Raw genomic sequence first — 23,664 nt, 5'->3', positions numbered from 1 at the left:
ACTTCAGAATTAGCTTAATAATGAAAAGACTTCATCTAAATGGACACATGTTTACATTAAAATAACTACATGATAAATAGATGGCGGAGATTTTATGCCTTCTTGAGTCTAAACCGGAGATTTTATGCCTTCTTGAGTCTAAACAACAAAGTAAAAATGTATTCCAGTATTCACTAAATCATTCAGAGGAAAATTCAATTTAAGCTATTACACTTATCGCTGAGCGGGCGTCCCCTGTTTACAGGTAGCAAATGTCGGTTTTCAGAGGGCAGGAGAAGGGATGCGATCTGGGCGGAACAGGAATGATTTACTTTGTGAAGATGGTAATGGGCAAATAAACAGAAGCACAATATTGGTGAAGCTAATGAACGTTGTTCACACGGTAATAACTTTGTGGTGAGGAGATCCACTGGAACGACATTTCTAGCTGTACATTTTTATAAGTTCTCTTCATTTTCCGACCTGAGACACTGGAGGTCTCTGCTTTCTCTTCATGTGTAAGTGTAGTTCCACTACCCTCTACATGTAACATGTACTACTTTTCAAAGAATAAATCCGAAGCATTTCTCTGCATAGATTCATAGTTTTTTCCCTAACAAATTAGCAAGGAAATGCAGATATTATGCAGGAAACGTAAATCTTCATTGGACACAGTTTTTGGGGCTTAGCATTAAATGTTAAGAAAAATATACATGTTATTAAATTGGTTAAATAGAGTGGTTACGTATGAGCTTCAATAAAATTCATAAGTATTCATATGGTTAAAAGGATTCTAACACATTTTTTAATCTCTGCAACATCTTTGTTATATTAGTCTTATAAGTATGAAAGGAAGTAGAACACTGATTATTTTTACAGATAACACTGCCTTCACAGTGAGTCATTTTGTTACTTTGGTAAATCATTCCCAAAAACATAAGAAAAGGAAAAATGTTCATTTTCCTAGAAAAAGCTTCCTTCTCTATAACACATGCAAGTGTATTCTGTTTTTCATGCATAAACATCATGGCATAATATTCCACTCAAACGTCATGGTTAAAACCAGAATGAAAAAGCAAAAATAAGTTGTGACATATCAAAGCATATCTTTAAAGGCTCCTTTTTTTTGTTTTTAGTAGGCGGTAGTTTTTGTTTTCTTTAGTCAAATATGATTTGAAATATTTTAAGGCAACTGTCCACAAATATCATTTCTAGTTACAATTTTTAGACTTAAAAAAAGAAGAAATATAATAATATCAGCAACTATAATCAATTTCTCTCCCTTCCACTGTACTCATCCCCAGCCGTCACAAACAACAACAGCAAGAAAACAAAACAAAAAATTCACAAACCTACATTTCTTGAGGGGCCATACTAGAGAAACCTATTGCATCTGATGAAAGTTAATCACAAGTACTTTTTAAGGATGAGGAAACAAATTAGTACTCCAACAAGGGATTAAGTTTAAAAGCTCTTCTCAGAACCGAGGATGAATCCTATATATTAGAAGACACTGTAAAAGCCCTTGCGTAAGAGCTAGAGGCACAAGTGGAAAGTTGACCCCCGAGATGGTGTGATGATGGAGTGCTAAGTTTATAAAATTCTCCCACAATGAATGGACCCTGTAAATACAGTGCCTGCTAAACACAGAAGCAATTGTACTAGAAAACGGGTTTCCAATTTTGACTCAAGTGACAAAATTAAACCCATGTGAACAAGGGCTGACCCATTTCTTCTCTGGAACCCGCCTCCTCGCCCTCCCCTCCTGATGCACTGGCTTCTCTTTTAGCCCATCTCTTGAATTCTCTCCTGGCTATGTTTACCACTCAATTCTCATGTTAATTAGAGACATACACATCCTTATTAGTAACCCACGTTTTCATTAGCACAGCCCACCTGGCCAAATGAAAAACCCGGGAGTGTGTCTGCGTGTGAGCCAACAATGCAGAGATGGCCGTATTCTTGAACACACATATTTAACATTCTTTCCTCCCTGGTGTTAATTTTCCCTTTCTATGTACCCTTATTACACTATCTCTAACATGGGTGGCAGATTCCTTTTTAGCCTATTTCTTTAACCTATTTTAATAAATAATTACAGGCAGCTACAGAATTTATTCATTCCAGAGGGCTACCTCCTTCACATTTTTTTCCAGAGGCGCAGCTCAAGGAGACATGGTGATAATCAGGGGGCCTGGAATCCCGTCTACACAATGTCATTATGAGCTCCCATTTAAAATGAAAAATGTATATTACAGTTAAAAGCGATACAAGGTTAGCGCCTCTTCCCAGGGAATGTTTCACAACAAGGGACACTCTGGTTCCATATTCAGGAAAGGAGCTGGAGGAAAATGAAAGAAAATAGAAAGCACTACAAAATCTTTTTAAGATATTAACAAGCCCCTCATTGAGGGAAAAGAAAGATTCATATCCTTTGTCTTTCCTACAACAGGGAATAATTATCTTTCATTGGGTTGTTTGAGAATTTTATTGCTAAACCAGTTAATCTACTTTGTTAGTGTAGTACTTGGGGCTTTATTTTTTTTCCTTTCATAAAAAAAAAAGAGATCTTATTTTATTTTTCACAATTTCTTCGATGTTCCCTAGGAGGTGTTATACTTTCCACTGTATCGATTTAAATGCTCACAAAATAGGGTTTCCCTCTCAGGGCTGGAGTCCCATTCATCAGCCTTCAAGACCCTCATACTACAAACCTGGTTTTATAGTGCTGAGCCTGTAGCTGAATGTTTTTCTTCACTTCTTCAAAATGCCCTCGTAGAAGAGCACACTGGGTACATTTCACCCATCAACTTCACTTCTCCAAAATCAAGCTTTACCCCATCTTATTCAAGCAAACATTTAGAAGCATCTGAAATGGAAAACTTACTCCATAGCTTAGCTGCAGAGTGGGTTTGTAACATTTATCTTTGGAGGTCTGAAAATAAATTCCTTTAATAAGTGCTTGCTTGAAGTGTGTTGCTCAACAGTTCCTCCAATACATACCCTAAAATTTGTTAACTGAGCTCCCTCACCATAAATGATTTGATAATGGAAAAAAAAAAAAAAGCCTCGCTTTGAATTTATATATATTTCAGTCTTGACAAATGTTTTATTTAAAACAGTTACTGTGCACCTTTTGATTTGGAGTTTAAAGTAAATAATATCTGTACATCTGAAACATACTCAAGGCAAATGAAAAGCCTCTAGATGCTTTTGTGTGAGATGTTGAAGGGCTCTACAATCTTAAAAGGACAACCTCAATTAAGCTCATCTTCATCTGGAAAAAAGTAGCAACTGAAAGCTGAATATATTAGATAATACATACTTGCCAAAGAGCATTCTCCTAGAGATTAAAAAAAAATTTTTTTACAGAAAGAAAGAAAAGGAAAAAAAAAGAGAAAAATATTTTGATAACCAACCCAAAGCTGGCCCTGAGTATCGCTCCATGCTAATTTTGTTTGAAACTGTTCAACTAACTCTGAATAGATATCCGTATTCAACAAAGACATAATTAATGGCAACGTTTCCTTCAGCCTCAAGACATCATAACAAGCTGCAAAGTACAAAAAGATTTTTATGGGAACTAATTTAAGGACAAAGGGTTGACCTCTCGCATTTCATTAACTAACCAGAGGGAGGAAAGGGAGAGTGGCCGTGCTCATCCTCGTTCATTTCAAGCGTGCTCATCCTCGTTCATTTCAAGCAGCCAATTTCAAAATGCAAATTGCAATCTGCAGATGTTGGAGGCTGATATAGATATTTTTAAATATCATTTGTTCAACTTAAGGACATCAGACATTTGAATTTTAAATAAAAATCAAAACCAATTTTGGGATTCGTTTTTGGTCGGGGAATGAATGTATTCATGGTGCATTGAAGGTCTTTAGGTTAGCTATGTTTTCAAGTGTCTAAAACTATTCTTGTAAACCATTAATTTTATATATTATTTCCAAAACCTTTTAATGGAGAAGTTCCATTAAGCTCTACATTATTCCTGATTATTTTACCAAGTGAGAAGTGGTGTATTTTGAGTACAGAGTTGAGAAGGATAAAAGCAACCGTCCAAATCAGACACCTGATTCATGAATGTATTCAGAAATGATGTGCTCTGGACTCTGCAGTTTGCTTAAGGTGATACCTAAAATAAAATCTGAGAGGTTTGCCTTTACAAGACATTTACTGGGCATGAAAAAAGTTAAGTGTGTTACTCCTTTTAGAATTCTGACCTTTCCTCCCTCCATTTTGGCTTTATTTTTTTTCTACAGCACTTTTCACTATCTGGCTTACTGTGTGTTTTATTTATTTAGCTTTCTGTCTGTCCCCACTCTCCACTTACTAGAACATACGCTTCAGGAAAGCAAGGACTTTTAGCTGTTTTGACCACTGCTGAATCTCCAGTGTCTGTTCCTGTACTGTCCAATATGGTAGTCACTGGTCACATGTGGGCATTTAAATTTAATTTAAAATTTATTAATATTAAATAAAATTAAAAATTCAGTTCCTCAGTCACACTAGCCACATTTTATGTGCTCAACAATCACATGGGCTAGTGGCTCCTGTATCAGAATGTGCAGATATAGAACATTCCCGTTGTGCATGGTACATAGTAGGATTTAATAAATATTTGTTGAAATTGAATTTGAAGGCCTGGAAAAGCCTATTTCCAGGGTTAAGAGATGTTCCCCTCATAGTCATGTGCTTAGATTGAGTCAGGAAAACATGGTTTACCAGAGAGTTCTCAGTGTGTTATCATATATTATTTCACATATTCCCTCAAAAAAGGTAGATGCGTGTTTTGTGGTTTTGCTGTGTTTTGTTTAGAGTAGAAAAGATCATTCAATTCACTTTATCATCTCTTCATATAGGATTTATGAGGTAGGTTCAAGAAGATAGCACCAATCTCATTTTCAGATGGGAAATGAAAGCTCCAGGAGAACCCGCCACCACGAGAGGTTGGAGAACATTGGAAGATGCCTGTCATGGGGCTCACGTCTTCTTGCTCAGACTGGAGTTTTCCTAACTAGTGCAGCCTTGCCCATGTGCACCTGTGCATGTTTTGGGGAGGCACTTAGTGCTTCATTTAACTGAATTAAGCAATAACATTAAAAATAATTAAAATGGCTTGCACTCATTAATTATCATCATCACCACCACCATTTATTAAATTTGACTATGTGGTGGTCAATGTGTCGATTTTACACATATTCTCTCGTTTAGTCCTGACAATAGTCGTGTAATGTAGATTATGCTTTCCCAAATTTACACTCAAGGAAATGGAAGTTGTAAGGAGGGAGGGGTGAGGTGCAAGGAAGCCCTGTCATCCCATCTAGAAGAAGAGCATGAGGGACTTTGACCAGAACTGGGAGGGGCTGATAGCCACTCCTTGCATTAGTGGCAAGAGTCTGCAGTCAAACTTACTCTGGTTAATATTTTCACTTCCTTTCACCTTAGGCCAGCTTGTCTTCCTTTCCCTTTATTGACTGGTCAATTTTATGGTACGATCAGACATACTGGTGTTGGATATGAGAAAAGACTAAAAAAGTACTTTTGGTGCCAAGATGTGGAAGAAAGCGAATATTCATTTGGAACCCTCTAAGGGTTTGTGGGTAGTGGTATACAGAGTATGATGCCCAGAGCACAAAAGAAGGGAGGCCAAAAGAGAATTAAGGCATCTTCCAGTTCTTCTACCTGTGTTCCCACTGCTTGTTGTGGAGGCAGATTGTTAGGATGATGGGAAAACTTGAGTGGGGACAGTGGCACTTGCAATGGCAAGAGGGCTTTTGATTCATTTAAACCTTCACAAATGTATTCCCTTTGAGCTAGGCTCAAACTGTCCATGCTCCATCATACTAGAAGGCATTATAGCATCATTAGATCCAGATTAGTCTCTGTTTTCTTTACCATATTCTCAGTACCTCACAAGGGCAATGATTATAAAAAACGGGGGAAGGCAAAAATAGGGTGGGAACTCATTTAGAAATATAACTCTGAGGTCTTGAGTATCCAAACCCATACCCTTGACCAATGAACTGGACTTTTGGGTAGATATGGACAAAATGGATCCATAGATATGGGTATAGATATGGATAGATACAGAATGAATTGTCGTAAAATTACCTAGGAACATTTTCTCTTCATACCCAAAGGAAAAATTCAACCAGCAAAGGATGAGGGCTTGTGGGAACTTGGGATTCATGATTCCGGGGACCAAATCTCAGCTCCTGGAGATGTTAGCTTTTGGGATTGTTTCCAAATAAGGGCAGTAGAAAGGCTGAAATAATCTTGAGGACTCATAAAGAGGACAAATTGCAAAGTGGATGGACACGTGAGTGTGAATGTACATGCCCATGTGCACGCATACACACACACACACATGCATACACGTAAATACCCACTTCTCCCATGGCCACATGTTCTAAGCTAAAAATTAGAACACCTTGTCATACCTGGTCAACAACCGATTTCCAGGCTGTTTGAGTGTGAGTGACAGAGTAGGAAATAATGCTTGAATTTCTAGGTTGTGATAATGTTGGGAGCAGAATTTTAAAATCAAGGCAATCTCAGAAAATTGGGGATGTAGGGTTTCATAGATCCTATCCATTTGGGGGTTCATTTATACCTGGCTTTATTTCTAGTGAACTTGTGACTTCATGAATAGCAATTGACAAAACTTTTGCAAGAAAAAATATTAATAAGTATAATTAATAGGAAGTGTAATGACCCAATGGTCAAAATGAAATAAGCCTGAAAAAATAAAAATAAAAGTAAAAAGTTATCACAAGATGTAGGCTGAGTCCCGGAGAGAGTCAGTTGTGAAATATAAACCCAATCAAGAAGGAACAACAAAAACAAAACGGCCAAGTATCTAAAAGCCCATTTGGGGTTGTGTTTTAGGTGATATTCTGAAGTAGAAGGATTCCACTTTGGTTGAGGGTGCCACTGCTATGCTAGCTCAATGGGCAAGTTTATCATGTGTTTCTGTCCCGTTCGGCTTTGATCATCGCCAAGGCTTTCAGAAGTCATGCCACCTTCTCAAAGAATCTACCTTCTCCCTTCGCTCCAGACGTGTGCCGGGTTGTCCAAAGGTGGTGGCTTTCACAGAATGGGTCACGGAGGGCTGACAAGAATCTGGAGGACACAGAGAAGTTTTATTCCAAAGTAGGCAATGCGCGGCTGTCTCCTGGAAATAGGGGCTTACTGGATCGCTATGATGGGCCACAAGGACCATACCACATACCTGGCCCATTCCCTCAACTCTTCATGTCTTGGCTGCAATCTAGCTCAGGGGGGTCCACCATCACCACACCAAATTTTAACTCCTCAACCCACTTTGGATCCCTCATTCTTTCTACTTTTTTTTTTTTTGCGAGGAAGACCGGCCCCAAGCTAACATCTATTGCCAATCCTCCTCCTTTTTTTCCCCTTTTTCTCCCCAAAGCCCCAGTAGATAGTTATATGTCATAGTTGCACATCCTTCTAGTTGCTGTATGTGGGACGCCATCTCAGCATGGCCGGAGAAGCGGTGCGTCGGTGCACGCCCGGGATCCAAACCCAGGCCTCCAGTAGCGGAGCATGCGCACTTAACCGCTAAGCCACGGGGCTGGCCCCTCTTTCTACTTTTATTCTTGGTATGTTTTACCCTCTAAGAGACTATGTACTTTATTTATTTCTGTTTGTCTACTTCCTGTCTTCCCTGCTGGGATGTAAACTCCACAGGGCAGAGATCTTTATCCATTTTGTTCATAGATACACCCCAGGTGCCTACAACAGTAACTGGCATATCCTAGGTACTCAATAAGTATTTGTTGAATGACTGGATAAACAAATTCCTTGTAACTTCCCAGCATGGCTTGTGGATGGTAAGCCTGTTCTGGAGTTCTCTCTTGGTTTCTTAGCCTCATCCTCTCTTGTCCCTTTGGTTTGTCCTTCCCTCTGTGTGATCAGATCATGGGCAACTTTTATCTTCTTTCCTAGGTCAGGAAAACTCTGCAAGTTATGCCTCTGAACTTTCTGTCACAGGCCATGACCATCAGTTCCCCTCTCTCCCTTCCTTCCTGTTATTCAGTAGGCAATATTTGTAGATCTGATTTAGAAGGACATGATTCCTCCCTAGGGACTGCAAGAAGATCCTGGGTTTCAAGTAAAAGATTTCAGTTATTAATACTATGGACTATTATCTCATCACATTAGCTTTAGGCTACTCAGCCATAAGAAATAAAGAAATCCAGCCATTTATGACAGCATGGATGGACATTGAGGGTATTATGCAAAGTGAAATAAGTCAGAGGCAGAAGGTCAAATACCGTATGATCTCACTCATTAAGTAGTAGATAATAACAACAAACACGTAGAGACAGGGATTGGATTGGTGGTTACCAGAGGGGAAGTGCGGAGAGAGGAGGGCGAAAGGGATAATTTGGCACATACATTTGGTGATGGATTGTAATTAGTATTTGGGTGGTGAACATGAGAACATGACGGAATCCGTGCAGAAATAGAAGTATAATGAGGTACACCTGAAATTTATACAATGTTGTAAACCAATGTTACCACAATAAACAAACAAACAAAAAACAGAAAAGATAAAGGAAATGTAGAAGAATTTCTACACAACGTTAACACATTTTAGTCAGAGACCATAAAAAACTATACATTATTTTAGTTCTTAGGCAGTATCTTAATTGGAATATGGAGGCAGATAGTTAGGCTTATCTGGTAGTAGAGTTTTACCAATTGATTTTCATAAAAGAATTAAAAAGCAAGGGAGTTGAATATAATTGCATAGACTGGATGACGCAGTATAAGTTGAGGTCGAGGATAGACAGGGAAGGAGATGAATGAAAGAAGGAATAGACTAGTGTGGAGAAAGCACAAGGATCAAGCCTGGTGTCTTGGCAAAGTTTAAGAACAAGGATGTTTGGAGTGATTGCACTTTTAAAAACCTGGAAGGACAAGTTTAGAAAGAAGAATGTCTGAATTTAATGGCAAGGAGTATGGTGTGGCCGTGGAAATAGGTGTTCAAATTGAAATGTTGATTATTGAAGGTAAGGGGTCAAGAAACTTAGAAGCCAAGGCAGTGGATATTGAAGTTATCCAGGACAATGGCAGAAACTGGGGAGGCACTCAAATTGTAAAAGCGTAACGGGAGTCACTCAGTAATTAGCAAGTGCCAAGGATAAGAAAGGGTGAAGGATGACACAGCTGGAGCTGGATGGCAGGATTCTCTGTGCAGGAATAATAGACAGGAAAGTGGGTTAATGAGTAAAAAGAATACTGACCCACCTTCAGACCTTAAGGCGCATAGTCTACATGGAAGGGAATCTACTTAAGACAGATGCAGGCGAAGTAGCATCTCCAAAGGAGAATCAGATTTGAGGAAAATCAAGGAGATGGAGGAGAGTTCAGTAAAGATGTGGCAGGAAATTCACAGGGCCAGGGGAACAGTTTTGGGGGAAGTGAAGCACAAAGAGGTTGGGTCTGGGCTGAGGAAACATGGAGTCATGTGGGAATAAGAGCATGGAAAATAATAAATGAAACATTTCAAACAATGATCAAGTGTGATAGGAATGAGATACACAGGGGGATTAGCAGGCCACAAGTTTTCTAGAAGAATTGGTTTTTGTACACCTTTGTAGTTGGGGAAGGAATCATGTCTTTCTAAAAGAAGACTTCAGACTCAATGCCAGCCCACCTAAGGAGGCAGACAACGGGGATTATTTTAGTTCTTAAACCTCTAACACATTGAATACTTTCCTTGTCCTGTGTCAATATTTTATAGTTAAAAAGATAAATTGTGAAATTTACTTGTAAATTTAATGTTTCTAAGTTTATATCTCTCTTCAGTAGTTCAAATGTGATGCTACAGTGGGAATAAAATTACATCCTAGATTTATTTGTCAACAAAACTAAACAAAAGAAGGACATTCAAAGAAGGCTAAGCAAACTTCTCCCACTAAATGTGTCCTGAGACAGCATTGAGGAATAGCAGGTGGTGTGCTCTTTGTGCCCATCAAGCACTCCATTAACTCTCCTCTCCCCTCCAGGTGCTGTGCTCCATCATCGCAAGGGTGTTGCACTAGCTCTACTTGGCCTCTTTTGCCTGGATGCTCCTTGAAGGACAGCAGCTCCTCCTCACCGTTAGGAACCTCAAAGTGGCCAACTACACCAGCACAAAAAGACTCAAGAAGAGGCTTCTGTATCCTTTTGGCTATGGGATCCCAGCTGTGATTGTGGCTGTGTCTGCAGGGCTCAACCCCCATGGATACGGCACACCTACACAGTGAGTGGGGTGCTGAACTCCTGCTGATGGGGAAATGTGTGTACACCTCTCTCCGCAGGAAACCAAGGGACAACAACAGGAAACTTTTTAAGACAATTATAATTATTAATATTGACATCCATAATATTAACAGCAGTGGTGCCAGCAGTTCTCACTTGCCGTTTCCTATGTCCAGGCTCCGTGGTAAACGCTTTGTATATAATATTCCATTTAATACTCAGTATCCGCATTTGAAGTAGGGCTTATTCCTGTGTCCCCACTTAACAGGGGAGGAAACAGAGACTCAGAGAGGTCGTGATTAGTTCTTGTTCTGTGAATTATGCCAGTATCAGATTTGCCTACTTCTGGAAGGTGTTCTCATTCAACTAAATTTTGCTGCATCCCTAAATCATGGTATTCACAACACGAAGCAAATTACTCATCTTCTTGGGCTTTTCCTCCTCTCATCAATATCAGAGAGTTAGGAGGAAATGGTTTATCATTTAAAGTGTAAGCAGGTGAGTTCCCTGAATTACCACTCAAGTGTAAACTATCATATAGATGGAATCATTAATTTCTGGGGTGTATAGAGTATTAGAGGTTATCTAAAATCTCATTCAGCCCCACCTCCCACGTACATTTTATACACGAAAAAGCAGCCTGAGTAGTGGTTGAAAATGTAATCATATTGAAATTTGGAGAAAGAAAACTCCTGTCTCAATATAAACAGAAATTAAATAAATTTCTCTGGATTAGTTACAGTGTTAGGAGGCCAATTCACTGATATCAAGAAAGGTGCCTCTTCTTAAATCCTATCCACCCACGATAATGGCCTCAGCACTCTGAATACATGGTGCTTTCTAAATGTTTTAAAACTTAAAATTATTTTTTCTGATAAACGAGTATTTTTGTGTTGTTTTTAATCCCAAGTACGCTGTTAAATATATAGTGTTATGTGACAGTCTTTAGAAGCACTTGAAGTCCTCATCATTACTCTAAACATTCTTCGCACTCTGAGATTCTCCTCTGAATTAGCAAAAATCTGTGGATTCCTATTTCTATCTAACTATGTTGATAAACGTTCTATTCTATTCTATTCAGAGCCTTTAATTATATTTGGGATTTCTTGTCTCCATTCTTGTGCTCTCTAGGTAATCTCTACATTAGTTCTCGCTGCAATTCTAATATATTTTGCATTCAGAATTTTCTTAAAATTTCATTGTGCTGTTCAAATTCAAAAACCAGCAAATGGTCTAGACCAAATTTACATCAAGTCAAACTGCCTATTACAATCTTTCCAGGTCCTTCATAACCCAGCCTCACTCCACTTATTCCCAGAATTTTTCACTCTACCTTACTGAATCACCAGGCGACTACCTACCAGACATCATCCAACCACATTCCTGTCCCTCATGAACCTCGTGTGGCCGCTTTAGTTGAACACCTAATGCATCTCTAATTATGAATTATTTTGATGGGAAACATACTGCATACATTTTAGTATCCCTTAAGCATCTTACATTTATCCGAGGCAGTACTGAACAGTTCATATATATTTACTGATTCTTCTTTATTCAGTTGCTGGTTCAACCTAACAGGAGGGTTTATCTGGAGTTTCATAGGTCCAGTCTCTGTGATCATCTTGGTGAGTATATAGTATATTTCTTTTCTCCTTAGGGTAAGATCAAAATAGATACCATAGGAACATGGTAAACTAATACACTAGCATCCTTTAAAATTAAAGCATAGGGCCGGCCCGGTGGCTTGGCGGTTAAGTGCGTGTGCTACGCTACTGGTCGCCGGGGTTCGGATCCCGGGCGCGCACCGAGGCACCGCTTCTCCGGCCACGCTGAGGCCGCGTCCCACATACAGCAACTAGAAGGATGTGCAACTACGACATACAACTATCTACTGGGGCTTTGGGGAAAAAAAAAAAGGAGGAGGATTGGCAATAGATGTTAGCTCAGAGCCGGTCTTCCTCAGCAAAAAGAGGAGGATTAGCACGGATGTTAGCTCAGGGCTGATCTCCCTCACAAAAAAAAAAAAATTAAAGCATATGTTTCAAGCGCCTGAATCTACAAGTCCACCTGAGCATTCAAATCTACTAAATATAAAACAGTGGATTAGGGGTTATTGAAAGATGTATATTAAAATTTCTTATTATGAATGTGAATGCACCAGTTTCTCCAGGAAATTCTGTTGATTTTGCTTTATATATTTTTGAAACTATGTTATTAGGTGCATTCAAGTTTAGAGTTTAACTTACAGATTGATGGTTGGTTTTATCAGTTTGGAACTTCTTGATCTCCAGTTTTCTCCCCAAAAGTATATTTTGTATGATATGAATACACCTGCTAATTTTGGTTTGGTATTGCCTCATAGAATTTTTGTCGATCCCTTAAACTTTTGTCCTGTGTGTTTGTTTTATGGGTATCTCTTTTGAACAGCAGAAGCTTGGACTCAATTTTCAGAAAAATTGTGAATCTCTATTAATTTAAATTTTAAGCTATTCTATTTCATCAAACTTTATTATTCTTTGACTTCGCTAAAGTTATTCCTTAAGTGATAATTCTTAATTTTTGAGCAAATACATTTGACTTTGAGAACCTTAATACTTTTGCTATCTCCAGAACAATAAAAGTTCTTAAAATGCTTCAATTTGAGTCTAGTGTCTTATATGATGTTACTGTTCAGTATTTTTTTTCTACCCTGGTTACTATTGTTGTTTGATTATACTTTCTACAGTCTATGCTATTTAGAAACTTACCCAAATCTATTTCATTGCTTACCATTGCTTCTTAAATCCATCTCCTTCCTACTTATATTGGTTCTGTTAGCAAAATTCAGTCAATGGTACTTTCTAATTAGCAATATGTCTTTATTTTACCCTCACTCTTCAAGAAAGTTCAGCTATACACAATTCGAGGTGGACCATTTGAAGATCGTCCTTTGTGTTTCTGGCTTCAGCTGTTTCTGTTGAGGAGTTGGTTATCAGTATTCTTGTTATTCCATTTTAGACAATCCAATTCTTTGTGGTTGCTTTTAAGATCTCTTTGTCTTTGGTATTCTTAAATATTATTATTGTGTTCTAGTAGTGGATTTATTTTTATTTTTCCTCCTTGGAATTCTGTACTACTTGCATCTGTGAATGCATTGATTATTAATTCTAGAAAATTCTATGACCATTATTTCCTTGAATATTGACTCTCGTCAATTATCTCTCTTCTCTCCCTTTGGAAATTCTATTATTTAATATATTAATGAGAATTGGCAATGCAGTGCTATTTTAACAGAAAAACCCAGAGGCACCTCACCAAAACAAAGATTATGACTTGTTCATGCAAAGTTGGATGCGCTTCGGTGTCTCTCCTTGATAGCTCTCCTCTAATGATGTCTCAAGTATCTGGGATGCTTCCATCTTGTAACTGTACCATTTGGGAGTTTTCTCTTCCAGAGGACTTTTAAAAAATATGCTTTGCTACAGCAAAATATCATCAAAGGACAGATCCATGTTTGGAACAAGGAAGTCACTGCCCGTGAATCCTGTTGGCCCCTCTCAAGAGTCAGGCTGTCCCCCAGGACACTAGCTGCTCATGGGAATCATCAAGGGGAGTTTACACATTTCCAGAAATGCACAGAGATAGCTTTGCTATCATTTGATAGAATCCACATCTTCGTGTGCCTCTATATAACTATTTTATTTTTTAGTAGGCATTAATCTTTGAATCAAGGCTTTGTATATATATTGCACCTTGGTAGGAGCCAGCCTCAAATTTACACACACACACCAATTTCTTTATAGGCACTACATAAGATTTTTATTAAGTCAGTGTAGCATACATTTAAAATTACATATTCACCAAAAGAAGTTAGAGAAAGCCAAATTAAAATTGCACTTAGGTATTTTTTCCTTGCAATGGTAGTTAAATTTGGGTCTCTTTTCTTTCAGAAACACAAAGAAAGACACCCAAGAGTCAACCCCACTGCAGTTAAGTGACAAATTGTTAGCTGTAGGAAACAGTTACCTCTGAAAGATAATGCACTTATATTTTCAATTGCAATTTTATTGTATGTCATGATTTCTTTTTTCTTATCATACATACACCAATTTTTAAAAGGAGAGAGAATTTATTTGAAAATGTCCCAAAGTCAAATCTATGGTTTATAGATCTATCTCAATATTTCTCACTATTTTTATCTAATTATAGAATCATAACCCATGATAACAATGTTGAGGCTTTAGGAAAAGATTTAAAATATGATTCATATGTGTTTATCGAGATAGGAAATATCCACCAATCCATCCAGAGAGACTTTGGCCCAACCACCCAAACAAAAACCTCCAAAGGCTGATCCCACTTCTCCTCTTACCACACCAGGATCAGGTCCTCAGATCCATTCAAACTACAGCTTGGTGGTGTCCAGGCCTCAAAGACCCCCTCCACCTCCTCCTTACATCCAGCCCACCACTCTAGTTTCCTGCCAACCACTGGCACCAGCACCTTCTCCCATTCAGACCGTGCTGCTCCCCCCACAACTCTCTCTGCTGGGAGCCACGTTCCACGTCCAGAGGCACAGTCCTGTGTCCAGCTTCTGGCGCTCATCTCAGTCCACTTCTGAGGCACCTCATTCACTTCTGCTGCAGCCCCATGTGCGCCATGGAGGTGCTGACTTTGAAGCCACAGGAAGTCCAGCATCTCATCCTTATTAAAGCTTCTGGGACAGCCTCTGCCTGAGAGAACATTCTGAGCTCCATCCTCCCATTTCCTCACCCCATTCCTCTGAATTATGGTGCCCCCCTTCCCACCAACATTTCCCCAGATTCAGCATGTTAAGTCAAGGGGCTTTGTGGAGCCTCTCCAGGTTGGGCAACAGCAGGTCCTGGGACTTGCTGGGTCACTGGAATGACCCAAAACTGTATCTCTTTTTGAGGTGAGGAGAGGTGAGAGTTTGGTGTCAGGGGAGCCCATCCATAATTGATGTCCCTGAACTAGTCTGGCCTAGTTCTGGGTACCCTGATTGAATAGATACTGAGTGTTTTTTCCTCAGCATGAGTAGAAGTGTTAGTTCTATATGTACTAGGTTGCTGGCTCCTTCCTCGTGGCAGCCATGTTAAGTTTTACCTAGACATTTATGTGTAAAGATACATTGCAACCATGTACCTTCTCTTTGTATTATTAAATATAAAATACCTCTATTCAGAATCTATTTTAGGGAGTGTGATGTACTTTGTAGATAAAATAAAAAGGCAAGGAATTGGAAATTAAACTAGTTGAAGTTAAACTGAGTGCTAAATTTTGGATTGAAAATAGATACCCAGATGTTACTTTTATATGATAAGCTAAATAAAAGAATAATCATTTTCTAACAGTTCCTTTAATTTAGATTAGACAAAAACAAAGTTTTATGCCCTTGAGTTTTGTCTTTACATAAAATAAGGTACTTGAGGACAATTCCCGGTCTGGTCAACCATCGTTTTTGCAATCAACACAGTGTTTACACATAAGGGCCCCTGAAGTTACTCTCCATTGCGGTCCATTAGACCCTATTTCAGGTTGACAATGTCAAGACTGCATTGCTCCTTCACAATTCAGTTCCTTTGGTAGTTAGGTAGTTAATGACTTCCCATAGATGTAGGTGAAGCTTATAGGTCTCTTTTCCCTCAACCTAGGTATGAGATGATATACATTACAATGTGAGAAATAAAGCAAGCCTCAGACTGAATTTTGAAACTCAGCAAGCATTTATTAGCATGCAAACACCAGCACAGTCATACCACCTGTCTGTATTCCCCGTAAAGTCCAGTTCCCTTTCTTTTTGGGTTCTCTGACAAGCAACTTGCATAGAAGGTTTACTCAAAGCAAAATGCAATAATATTATAGCAACAGAATTCAGGACCAGTGTGCCTGCAAAATATTTCTGGCCAATCCATGTACATTGTACAGCAGGCATTTCACCAATGCAAAATAATTAAAAAATAATAATTTCTAACATCCATTTTGTCAGTTAATAAATACTTTGGTGGCTGGAGATAGAGATCATTGAAACTAGAAGCAGCTACTTTTGAAGGGCTTTTGAATAGTCTTCCAGATGCTAACTCACTCTCCCTGGTGTATGTATTCTGCTTATAGTTTGCAGATTAAAGCTAATGTGTACATATGTATCACACTGCCTATGGTGATGTATTTTAAGTAAAATAAATATAACATTCCATCCTAATACTTCAATATGTTTCTTTAAAAATAAAAACATCTTACATAACCAAAATGACATTATCACACCTAACAATATTTAATAATTTATTAATATTATGTAATACTCAGGCCATATTTAAATTTCTTTTATTGTCCCTTTCCAAGTGGTCTATTTGATTCAAGATCCAATCCCAACATGCTGTGTTAAATCCCTTGAGTCTCTTTCAGAGTTGCAGTACCTTTTGTGATGACATTCTGACTTGCTGAAGTTCCCCTAGTGGTCCTTTAGAATGTCTTATGTTGCTTGGTCCCTTTCTTGTGGTGGTGTTTTCCTTGTTCCTTCACACCCAGTAATCTGTGTAATCTAGGAGTCAAATCTAAAAGCTTTGTAAAATTCAATTTAAACATTTTTGTCAAAGTTAAAATCACAGGTCATGTTTAATACTTTACATTGTCTCAGATTGGGGGTCACAAATGTCTGGTAGTCCCACCAGTGGTGATATTAAATTTGGCCATAGGATTAAGGGGTTTTAAAGTCTGATTCTTCCATTGTAAAGTTATGTTTCTCTGCTTGTGACCAAAATTATTTGGTTGGAACTATGTGAATTGCCAGGTTCCCAGCAGCCATTTGCCTAATGCTGTTAACATGAATTGATAAGACTTAGCAGAATCAATAATCTCCTTAGGGCTTGAAATGTAGTTATATTTATAATTCTATCCCTTATTTCACAGTTGTTAGCTGAATTTCTTCTGTCAAGTAGACTTTCTCTTTTCAACTAGGGCTATTTAATTACTCTAGGCCTCAGTTTCTTCTGGAAAGTGAAAAAAACGTTAGCTCTTTCCTTTGCCTCTAGAGTTTGGAGGTAATTTACTGAGCAGATATCTGTCTCCAGAATTCTAATTGATTCTGCACAATGTGGCTGCTTTCTAATGCATGTCCTATAATTTATTTTTTTTATAATTCCCATTGTGCTTGTGCCAAAATGGCTATCTGGGAACAATTATTACGGTGTATTGCATTTCCTATTTGTTTCTTGTTGTTATGTAAAGTTCCCTTAGTAATCACTGCTCTTACTCTATTCATTGTATTCCTTGTAAGGATGTACTTGATTCATTTATTGTAATCTTTTCCTGCCAGGGTATTCCCATGGTGTTCCACAAGTTCTGTTGTGTTCAGATTATTTCATTTATAATGTATATTTGGTGCTGAATTGATTCCCACAAATTGGTCATGTTCCAATGCTAATATCATGTTACTCACATTCTGCAATCACTAACACTCTCCTTGGGTATCTAAACAGAGAATGGAACTCTCTTGCATGTGATCTCGGAAACAATTCATATGGCCAAAATTTGTTTAAGGATAAATACCAAAGATGTAGTACATCAGGCAGGAAATCCTCTCTTGAAAATTTTAGTTGGTTGTAAGACTGGCTTAGATTTGACAATACCTGGATTTGTTATTATGGGATCCCACTAGTTCATCTTCTGGTGTTGTGCTGAACACTGAAATAATTTGATACAATAGTTAGGCCAGTGTAACACATGAAGTAGAGTGTGGTTTGAGAGATAAAGGCCCCTGTGAAAGAAAATTACTTAGCTCTCCATGTTGAAGAATTTTAAAATAAATTACAGACAATGGAACAAAACCTCAATGAGAGGAGGGACCAGTGCTGAATCCCCAGAGTGAAGCCTCACACGTAATGGAAACTGAACAAATGTTCCTCCACTTTATATGGGACACCGCCACAGCGTGGCCTGCCAAGCGGTGTGTTGGTGCGCGCCCGGGATCCGAACCGGCGAACCCAGGGCCGCCGCAGTGGAGCACGCGCACTTAACCGCTTGTGCCACTGGGCTCGCCCCACAAATGTTTTTTGAATGAATTAATTTCAACTCGCTCATTTCTGTGGAAATCAAAGATCCTCTAAAGCAGCACAGATGAGAGTTGGAAAAATCTTGTTGATCTCTCTCCATTGAGATTCTGTATTTTCTTCTATAGGAAAATGTGTCAAAGTTCTTTTGCCTTTCCTGTGGGTGTTTACAACACTAAAAGAAGATCTATTTCTTACCCTCCAATGTCAGTTTCTTACTGATATTATTACTAAATTTCAAGGTCACTTCAGAAATACTCGGCAGTAAAATAAAGGCACTACTCGAAGAAAACATCCTGATATCTGTCATTTCTCAGGTTCTGTTTCCCATATTACATATCTAAAAACTCAGAAACTCAATTTTTCCTAATCACCTAGACATATTTAACCATGTATACTCACTAAAACTAGAGGAGACTGAAGTACCAATCACAATGTCAACAGAAATATATCTGCCAGTGGGACAGAGCATTATTGACTAGTCCACATGGTTCCTCTCCTCCCTTTCCCCTACCAAAATCTACAGAAGGAGCTTCATGAGCAGGAAATTAGATGATTTTAATGGCATGTGCCACCATACCTGGTACCTGATATATCCATTTCCATGATAGTGGTTTGACTGCCAAATTATCACAAAGCTTTATGCTTGTCAGACCCCTTTGTCCTCTACAGAGTGCTAGAAGCCCAGCACTAGTCAAATTAGGCTCTTCAAATTCCCCTTTCATACATAACAAGCAGACTATTCCATTCTTGTTTTGTTTTTGTTTTTTTTTTTTTTGTGAGGAAGATCAGCCCTGAGCTAACATCCATGCTAATACTTCTCTCTTTGCTGAGGAAGACTGGCTCTGAGCTAACATCTATTGCCAATCCTCCTCGTTTTTTTTTTCCCCAAAGCCCCAGTAGATAGTTGTATGTCATAGTTGCACATCCTTCTAGTTGCTGTATGTGGGACACGGCCTCAGCATGGCCAGAGAAGCATTGCGTCGGTGTGCGCCCAGGATCCGAACCCAGGCCGCCAGTAGCGGAGCGCGCGCACTTAACCGCTAAGCCACGGGGCCGGCCCTCCATTCTTGTTTATATATTCCTTTTTTTAAAAATAGCTAATGTTGGGGCCAGCCCCGTGGCCTGGTGGTTGAGTTTGGTGTGCCGTGCTTTGGCAGCCTGGGTTTGGTTCCTGGGCACAGACCTACACCACTCATAGACGGACATGCTGTGGTTGTGACCCACATACAAAATAGAGGAAGACTGGCATGGATGTTAGCTCAGGGTGAATCTTCCTCAGCAAAAAAAAAAAAAAAAAAAAAGTTAATGTCCATAAAATTGATTGGTTTTAAGCTTCCCAGTTATGACCATAACTAATCACTTAATCCTATCACCTCTGAGCTCTTACCTAGGTCACTTTATTTGAATTTTAATTCTCTACCAAAAGATGTATAATCTTATCCTTTACTTTTTTCCCCCTGCTATATATATAGAGAGCAGGGAATGCTGTTTTCCTCAACATTTTATTTTGAAATATTTCAAAATTACAGTAAAGTTAAAAGAGTAGTACAATGAATTCTTGTGTATCTCTTACTTAGATTTGTAAGTTGTTAATAGTTTTCCAAACTAGCTTTATCTCCTTTCCCTCTCTCAATTTCTCTCTCTCCTCTTTAACACTACGAATTTTTTTCAATGCATAATAATTCAATAGCACTATTAATAGTTTGATGTCAAATTGCCCCAAATTTGAGCAGAGGGAGCCCCTTAAGACTATCTCCTTTATGCTTTTGACATGATCATATTCATCTGTTATATTTTAATTCCTCTTGATTTCATGTCTTAGAAGATTTCACCTTCAGGTTTGCTACTATTTTGCTTTCTCCCACATGCATCTCCTACACATATGAATGATTTAGTAATTTGAAATAATTACTTGGTTTGTTCAATGTCTTTAGGGCAAGATTTTAAAATACATATATATATAAAATTTGATATTCTTATATTCCATGGTAAATTATGTCTTTTTAAGAAAAATTCTTCCTGTTAAGTTCGAAGACTAATATTGGAGATGGGAATAACGGACCTTAAATTGATGTTTGCTTCTTGGTGTAACTTTACCTGCAACATTCTACTCAACACCTCTTTCTTAGTGTTGACTGTCTTATGATATTATTTCTTATGGATTTTTAAATTAGATGAGTTGGAATTTAACATACCTTCAGAATTCTGAATCTGGCTAGAGATTCAAAAAATCAAAATACCATAGGGACTTTCAGATGAACAATCCAGTATTGTTCAGAAATGTTAAATTACAGGACTTCCTTAAAGATTTTTTCTGGTGTAAGAATACTTTAAAGTGCATACAATGTTCAATGCTTGCCATTTTTAATAGAATGGCTGATATGTATCACTTCTTAAGGAAACTATCACTTATTTATAGTTCTTTCTAAATATTTTCTATATGGGTCATTAATGTTTCCACTTTGAAATGGACAAAAATATTTTCCAGAACTGGGTTATTCTCATGACATAGAGATTTTAAAATCATTCATCTCATAAAATATTGTTTATTTCATAAAGCAAGATGTAGCTAAAAGGTGCAATGTTACTCTGAAGCTTTAAGGATAATTTCCCAAGCAATCCAGGCAGTCGCTTGCTCCAAAATCACCCTAGGGGTAAAGAAGTTTTATTTCCATTACCAGCTCTTTTCTTAACCAACTTTATTGTGTTACCTTAGGCAAATTATTTGACCTCTTTGGGTTTACTTTCTGTATGTGAAAACCAAGAGAGTTTGGTTAGATGATTTCTAAAATCATCTTCAATTCTAAATTTCTGTGACTCTTTGGTAACAGATTTAAAATTTTATTATCTGAAGAGAGTAGTAAGAGAAGTACTTCCTTTTATTTGCAAATTCACCTGCAACAATCTTTTGCTAGATTGTATGGAGATAAGAGCCAGCAGCTGGGACCACAGAATGGCGGTAATTCACTTCTGCTAGCTCCTTCCTTATTTAGCCTTTTCTTACACATATTTTGCAAACACAAAGTGTTGCATATGCATAGCATTGCTGTGCTGAATAGTACAGACTCTGGTACAAATGTGGAGTAGAGGACAGATTGGAGATCAGGCGATAGTTCTTTTTTCCCTTCCAGAATTTTTAAATGCATTAAGGCTAGTTCACGCTACTGTCTCACATGGGAGCGACATTAGGACAAATGTGTTCCTTTGAGAGACATTGCTGGTTCTGTATTTCTGTGTTTCATCCTGCAATCCTATCTCTCTACCCCTCAAGTTTTACCATGTCCAATTATTTTCTAAGACATTGTAAAGGATTCAATACATTAATGACAATAGGCTTTCTCCTTGGAGCAGTGGCTCATCTGTTTTCAAATAAATTACTGGAGAAAATTTATTCAATTCAAAGGAGCAGTATTTCTTATGAACTTTCTGGAAAATATTCCTCAAAATGCTCCAACTTAGACATCCACTTACTGCTGGCTTAATGATCAAAAGGATTTGGAGAGCACAAAGCATTTTGAAGTTGAAGTGATTTAAATGCTTGTTCTGCCATAGCCCTTGTTCTTGAATGTGTTCACTCACTTGCTGAATTTATAGAACCAATTTGGGAAAAGAACAATCTTTGTGCCTCCCCTGAAAAATTCCTTAAATTCCTTACAGTGAGAGTCAAAAGAAAATCTGAGTTGCTCTTAGTGAGACATTTCTTACATACTCAGCAGCAGTAAAAGTTTTGATTGTTCAGGTTTCAGAAAGAAAAATCACAAAATTTCCTTATCTCTTCTACCTTTAAAAACATAGTTTAGAGTACTGCAGTAGATTAAAAAAAAAACAAAAAAATCCCACAATTAACTACAGGTTGAGTGCTGATTACATGAGCTCTATAATCAGACAGACCTGGATTCAAAGACTGGCTCAGATGTTTGCTAGCTCTAAGATTTTAGATATTACCTTTAAGGAATCTGAATCTCAGTTTTTCATCTGTAAAAAGGGACTCAATGTTTAGTATTATAAATTTTAAACAAGATAGTACACGTAATATATTTAGCACAGCCCTTGGAACATATAAATGCCCAGTAAAAATACCAACCATTATTAACTGGTTGGTAACCTTTTAATTTTATTTCTAAAAGTTGAGGGGTATTTTAAAAATGCAACTGGGGCCAGCCTGGTGGCTTAGTGGTTAATTTCTGCATGCTCTGCTTCAGCGTCCCAGGTTTGCTGGTTAGGATCCTGGGCATGGACCTACACCACTCATCAAGCCAAGCTGTGGCAGTGACCCACATACAAAATAGAGGAAGACTGGCACAGATGTTAGCTCAGGGCCAATGTTCCTCAACAACAACAAAAGCCACTAAAATACCGTTATAACTCCTCAAAGAAATGAAAGGTTCCTTGCTATCCTTAAATGCCCAGTCAGTGTTCGCATTTCCCCAATAGATTTATTCAAATTAGGATCAAAACAACACCCACACATTAAATTTGGTTGACATTTTTCTTTACAGTCTTCAATCTATTGGCTTCTCTCCTTGTTTTTTTTGTTTTTTCATTCTTTTCATTTGTTGAAGAAATCAGATCATTAGTTCTATAGTATTTCTCACATTCTTGTTTGTCTGGTTACAGCTGTCATAGTATTATTGAAAATGTAACTTAAAAAAATCTCAGGATTTAAAATTTAACACTAACTGAAATTAAATAGTTAATTAAGCTAGACTCAACCAGATTGTAAATTCCATGAGGTCATGCTTTATTACTCTTTTGCATCCTAATGGGGCCTGATGATACAGTGCTAGGCTAATAATAAATACTTGTTATTTGATCAATTACTGAGAGAGGTAATCCTGCATTTGACTCATATATGTTAACATTTATATTAGGGATGAAGCAAGAATTGGGAATTTAAGAATTAGGTCTTGCCATAATTTTGCTGTTTGTCGCAAAAAAAGATCATTAAATATTTCTGAGCCTCACCTTACCAGTCTATAAAAGAGGGATGTTCTGCCTCATAGATTTGCTATGGGAATGAGAAAATGCATGAGTGGTAATATAAATTCTGGTTAAATAATAAGTGTTTTTCTTCTTGAATAAAAAGCATCAACACTGATATTTAATTTTAACGTCAGCATTTGAATAAAAGGCTGAATGGACTTGCTGATTGAAAAACCACCTTTATATTTAGAAAATGGAAAATGATTTTTCATACTCAGTTTCCATTTCTCTCATGGCCATTATAGTGCAGTTTTATATGCCACACTATAATTGGAGAATAAACTTTCCCCTGATTCTCTCAGCAAGTGCAAATCCAGTTGAAATGATGATTGGCTTAGGTGACAAATGAGACAAAAGACTTTGGCTTATACACCCA

This window comes from Diceros bicornis, unplaced genomic scaffold, assembly GCF_020826845.1.
Source record: "Diceros bicornis minor isolate mBicDic1 unplaced genomic scaffold, mDicBic1.mat.cur scaffold_97_ctg1, whole genome shotgun sequence".
Lineage (NCBI taxonomy): Eukaryota > Metazoa > Chordata > Mammalia > Perissodactyla > Rhinocerotidae > Diceros > Diceros bicornis.
The sequence above is the reverse complement of the archived record's forward strand: the minus strand, read 5'-3'. Positions refer to the sequence as shown.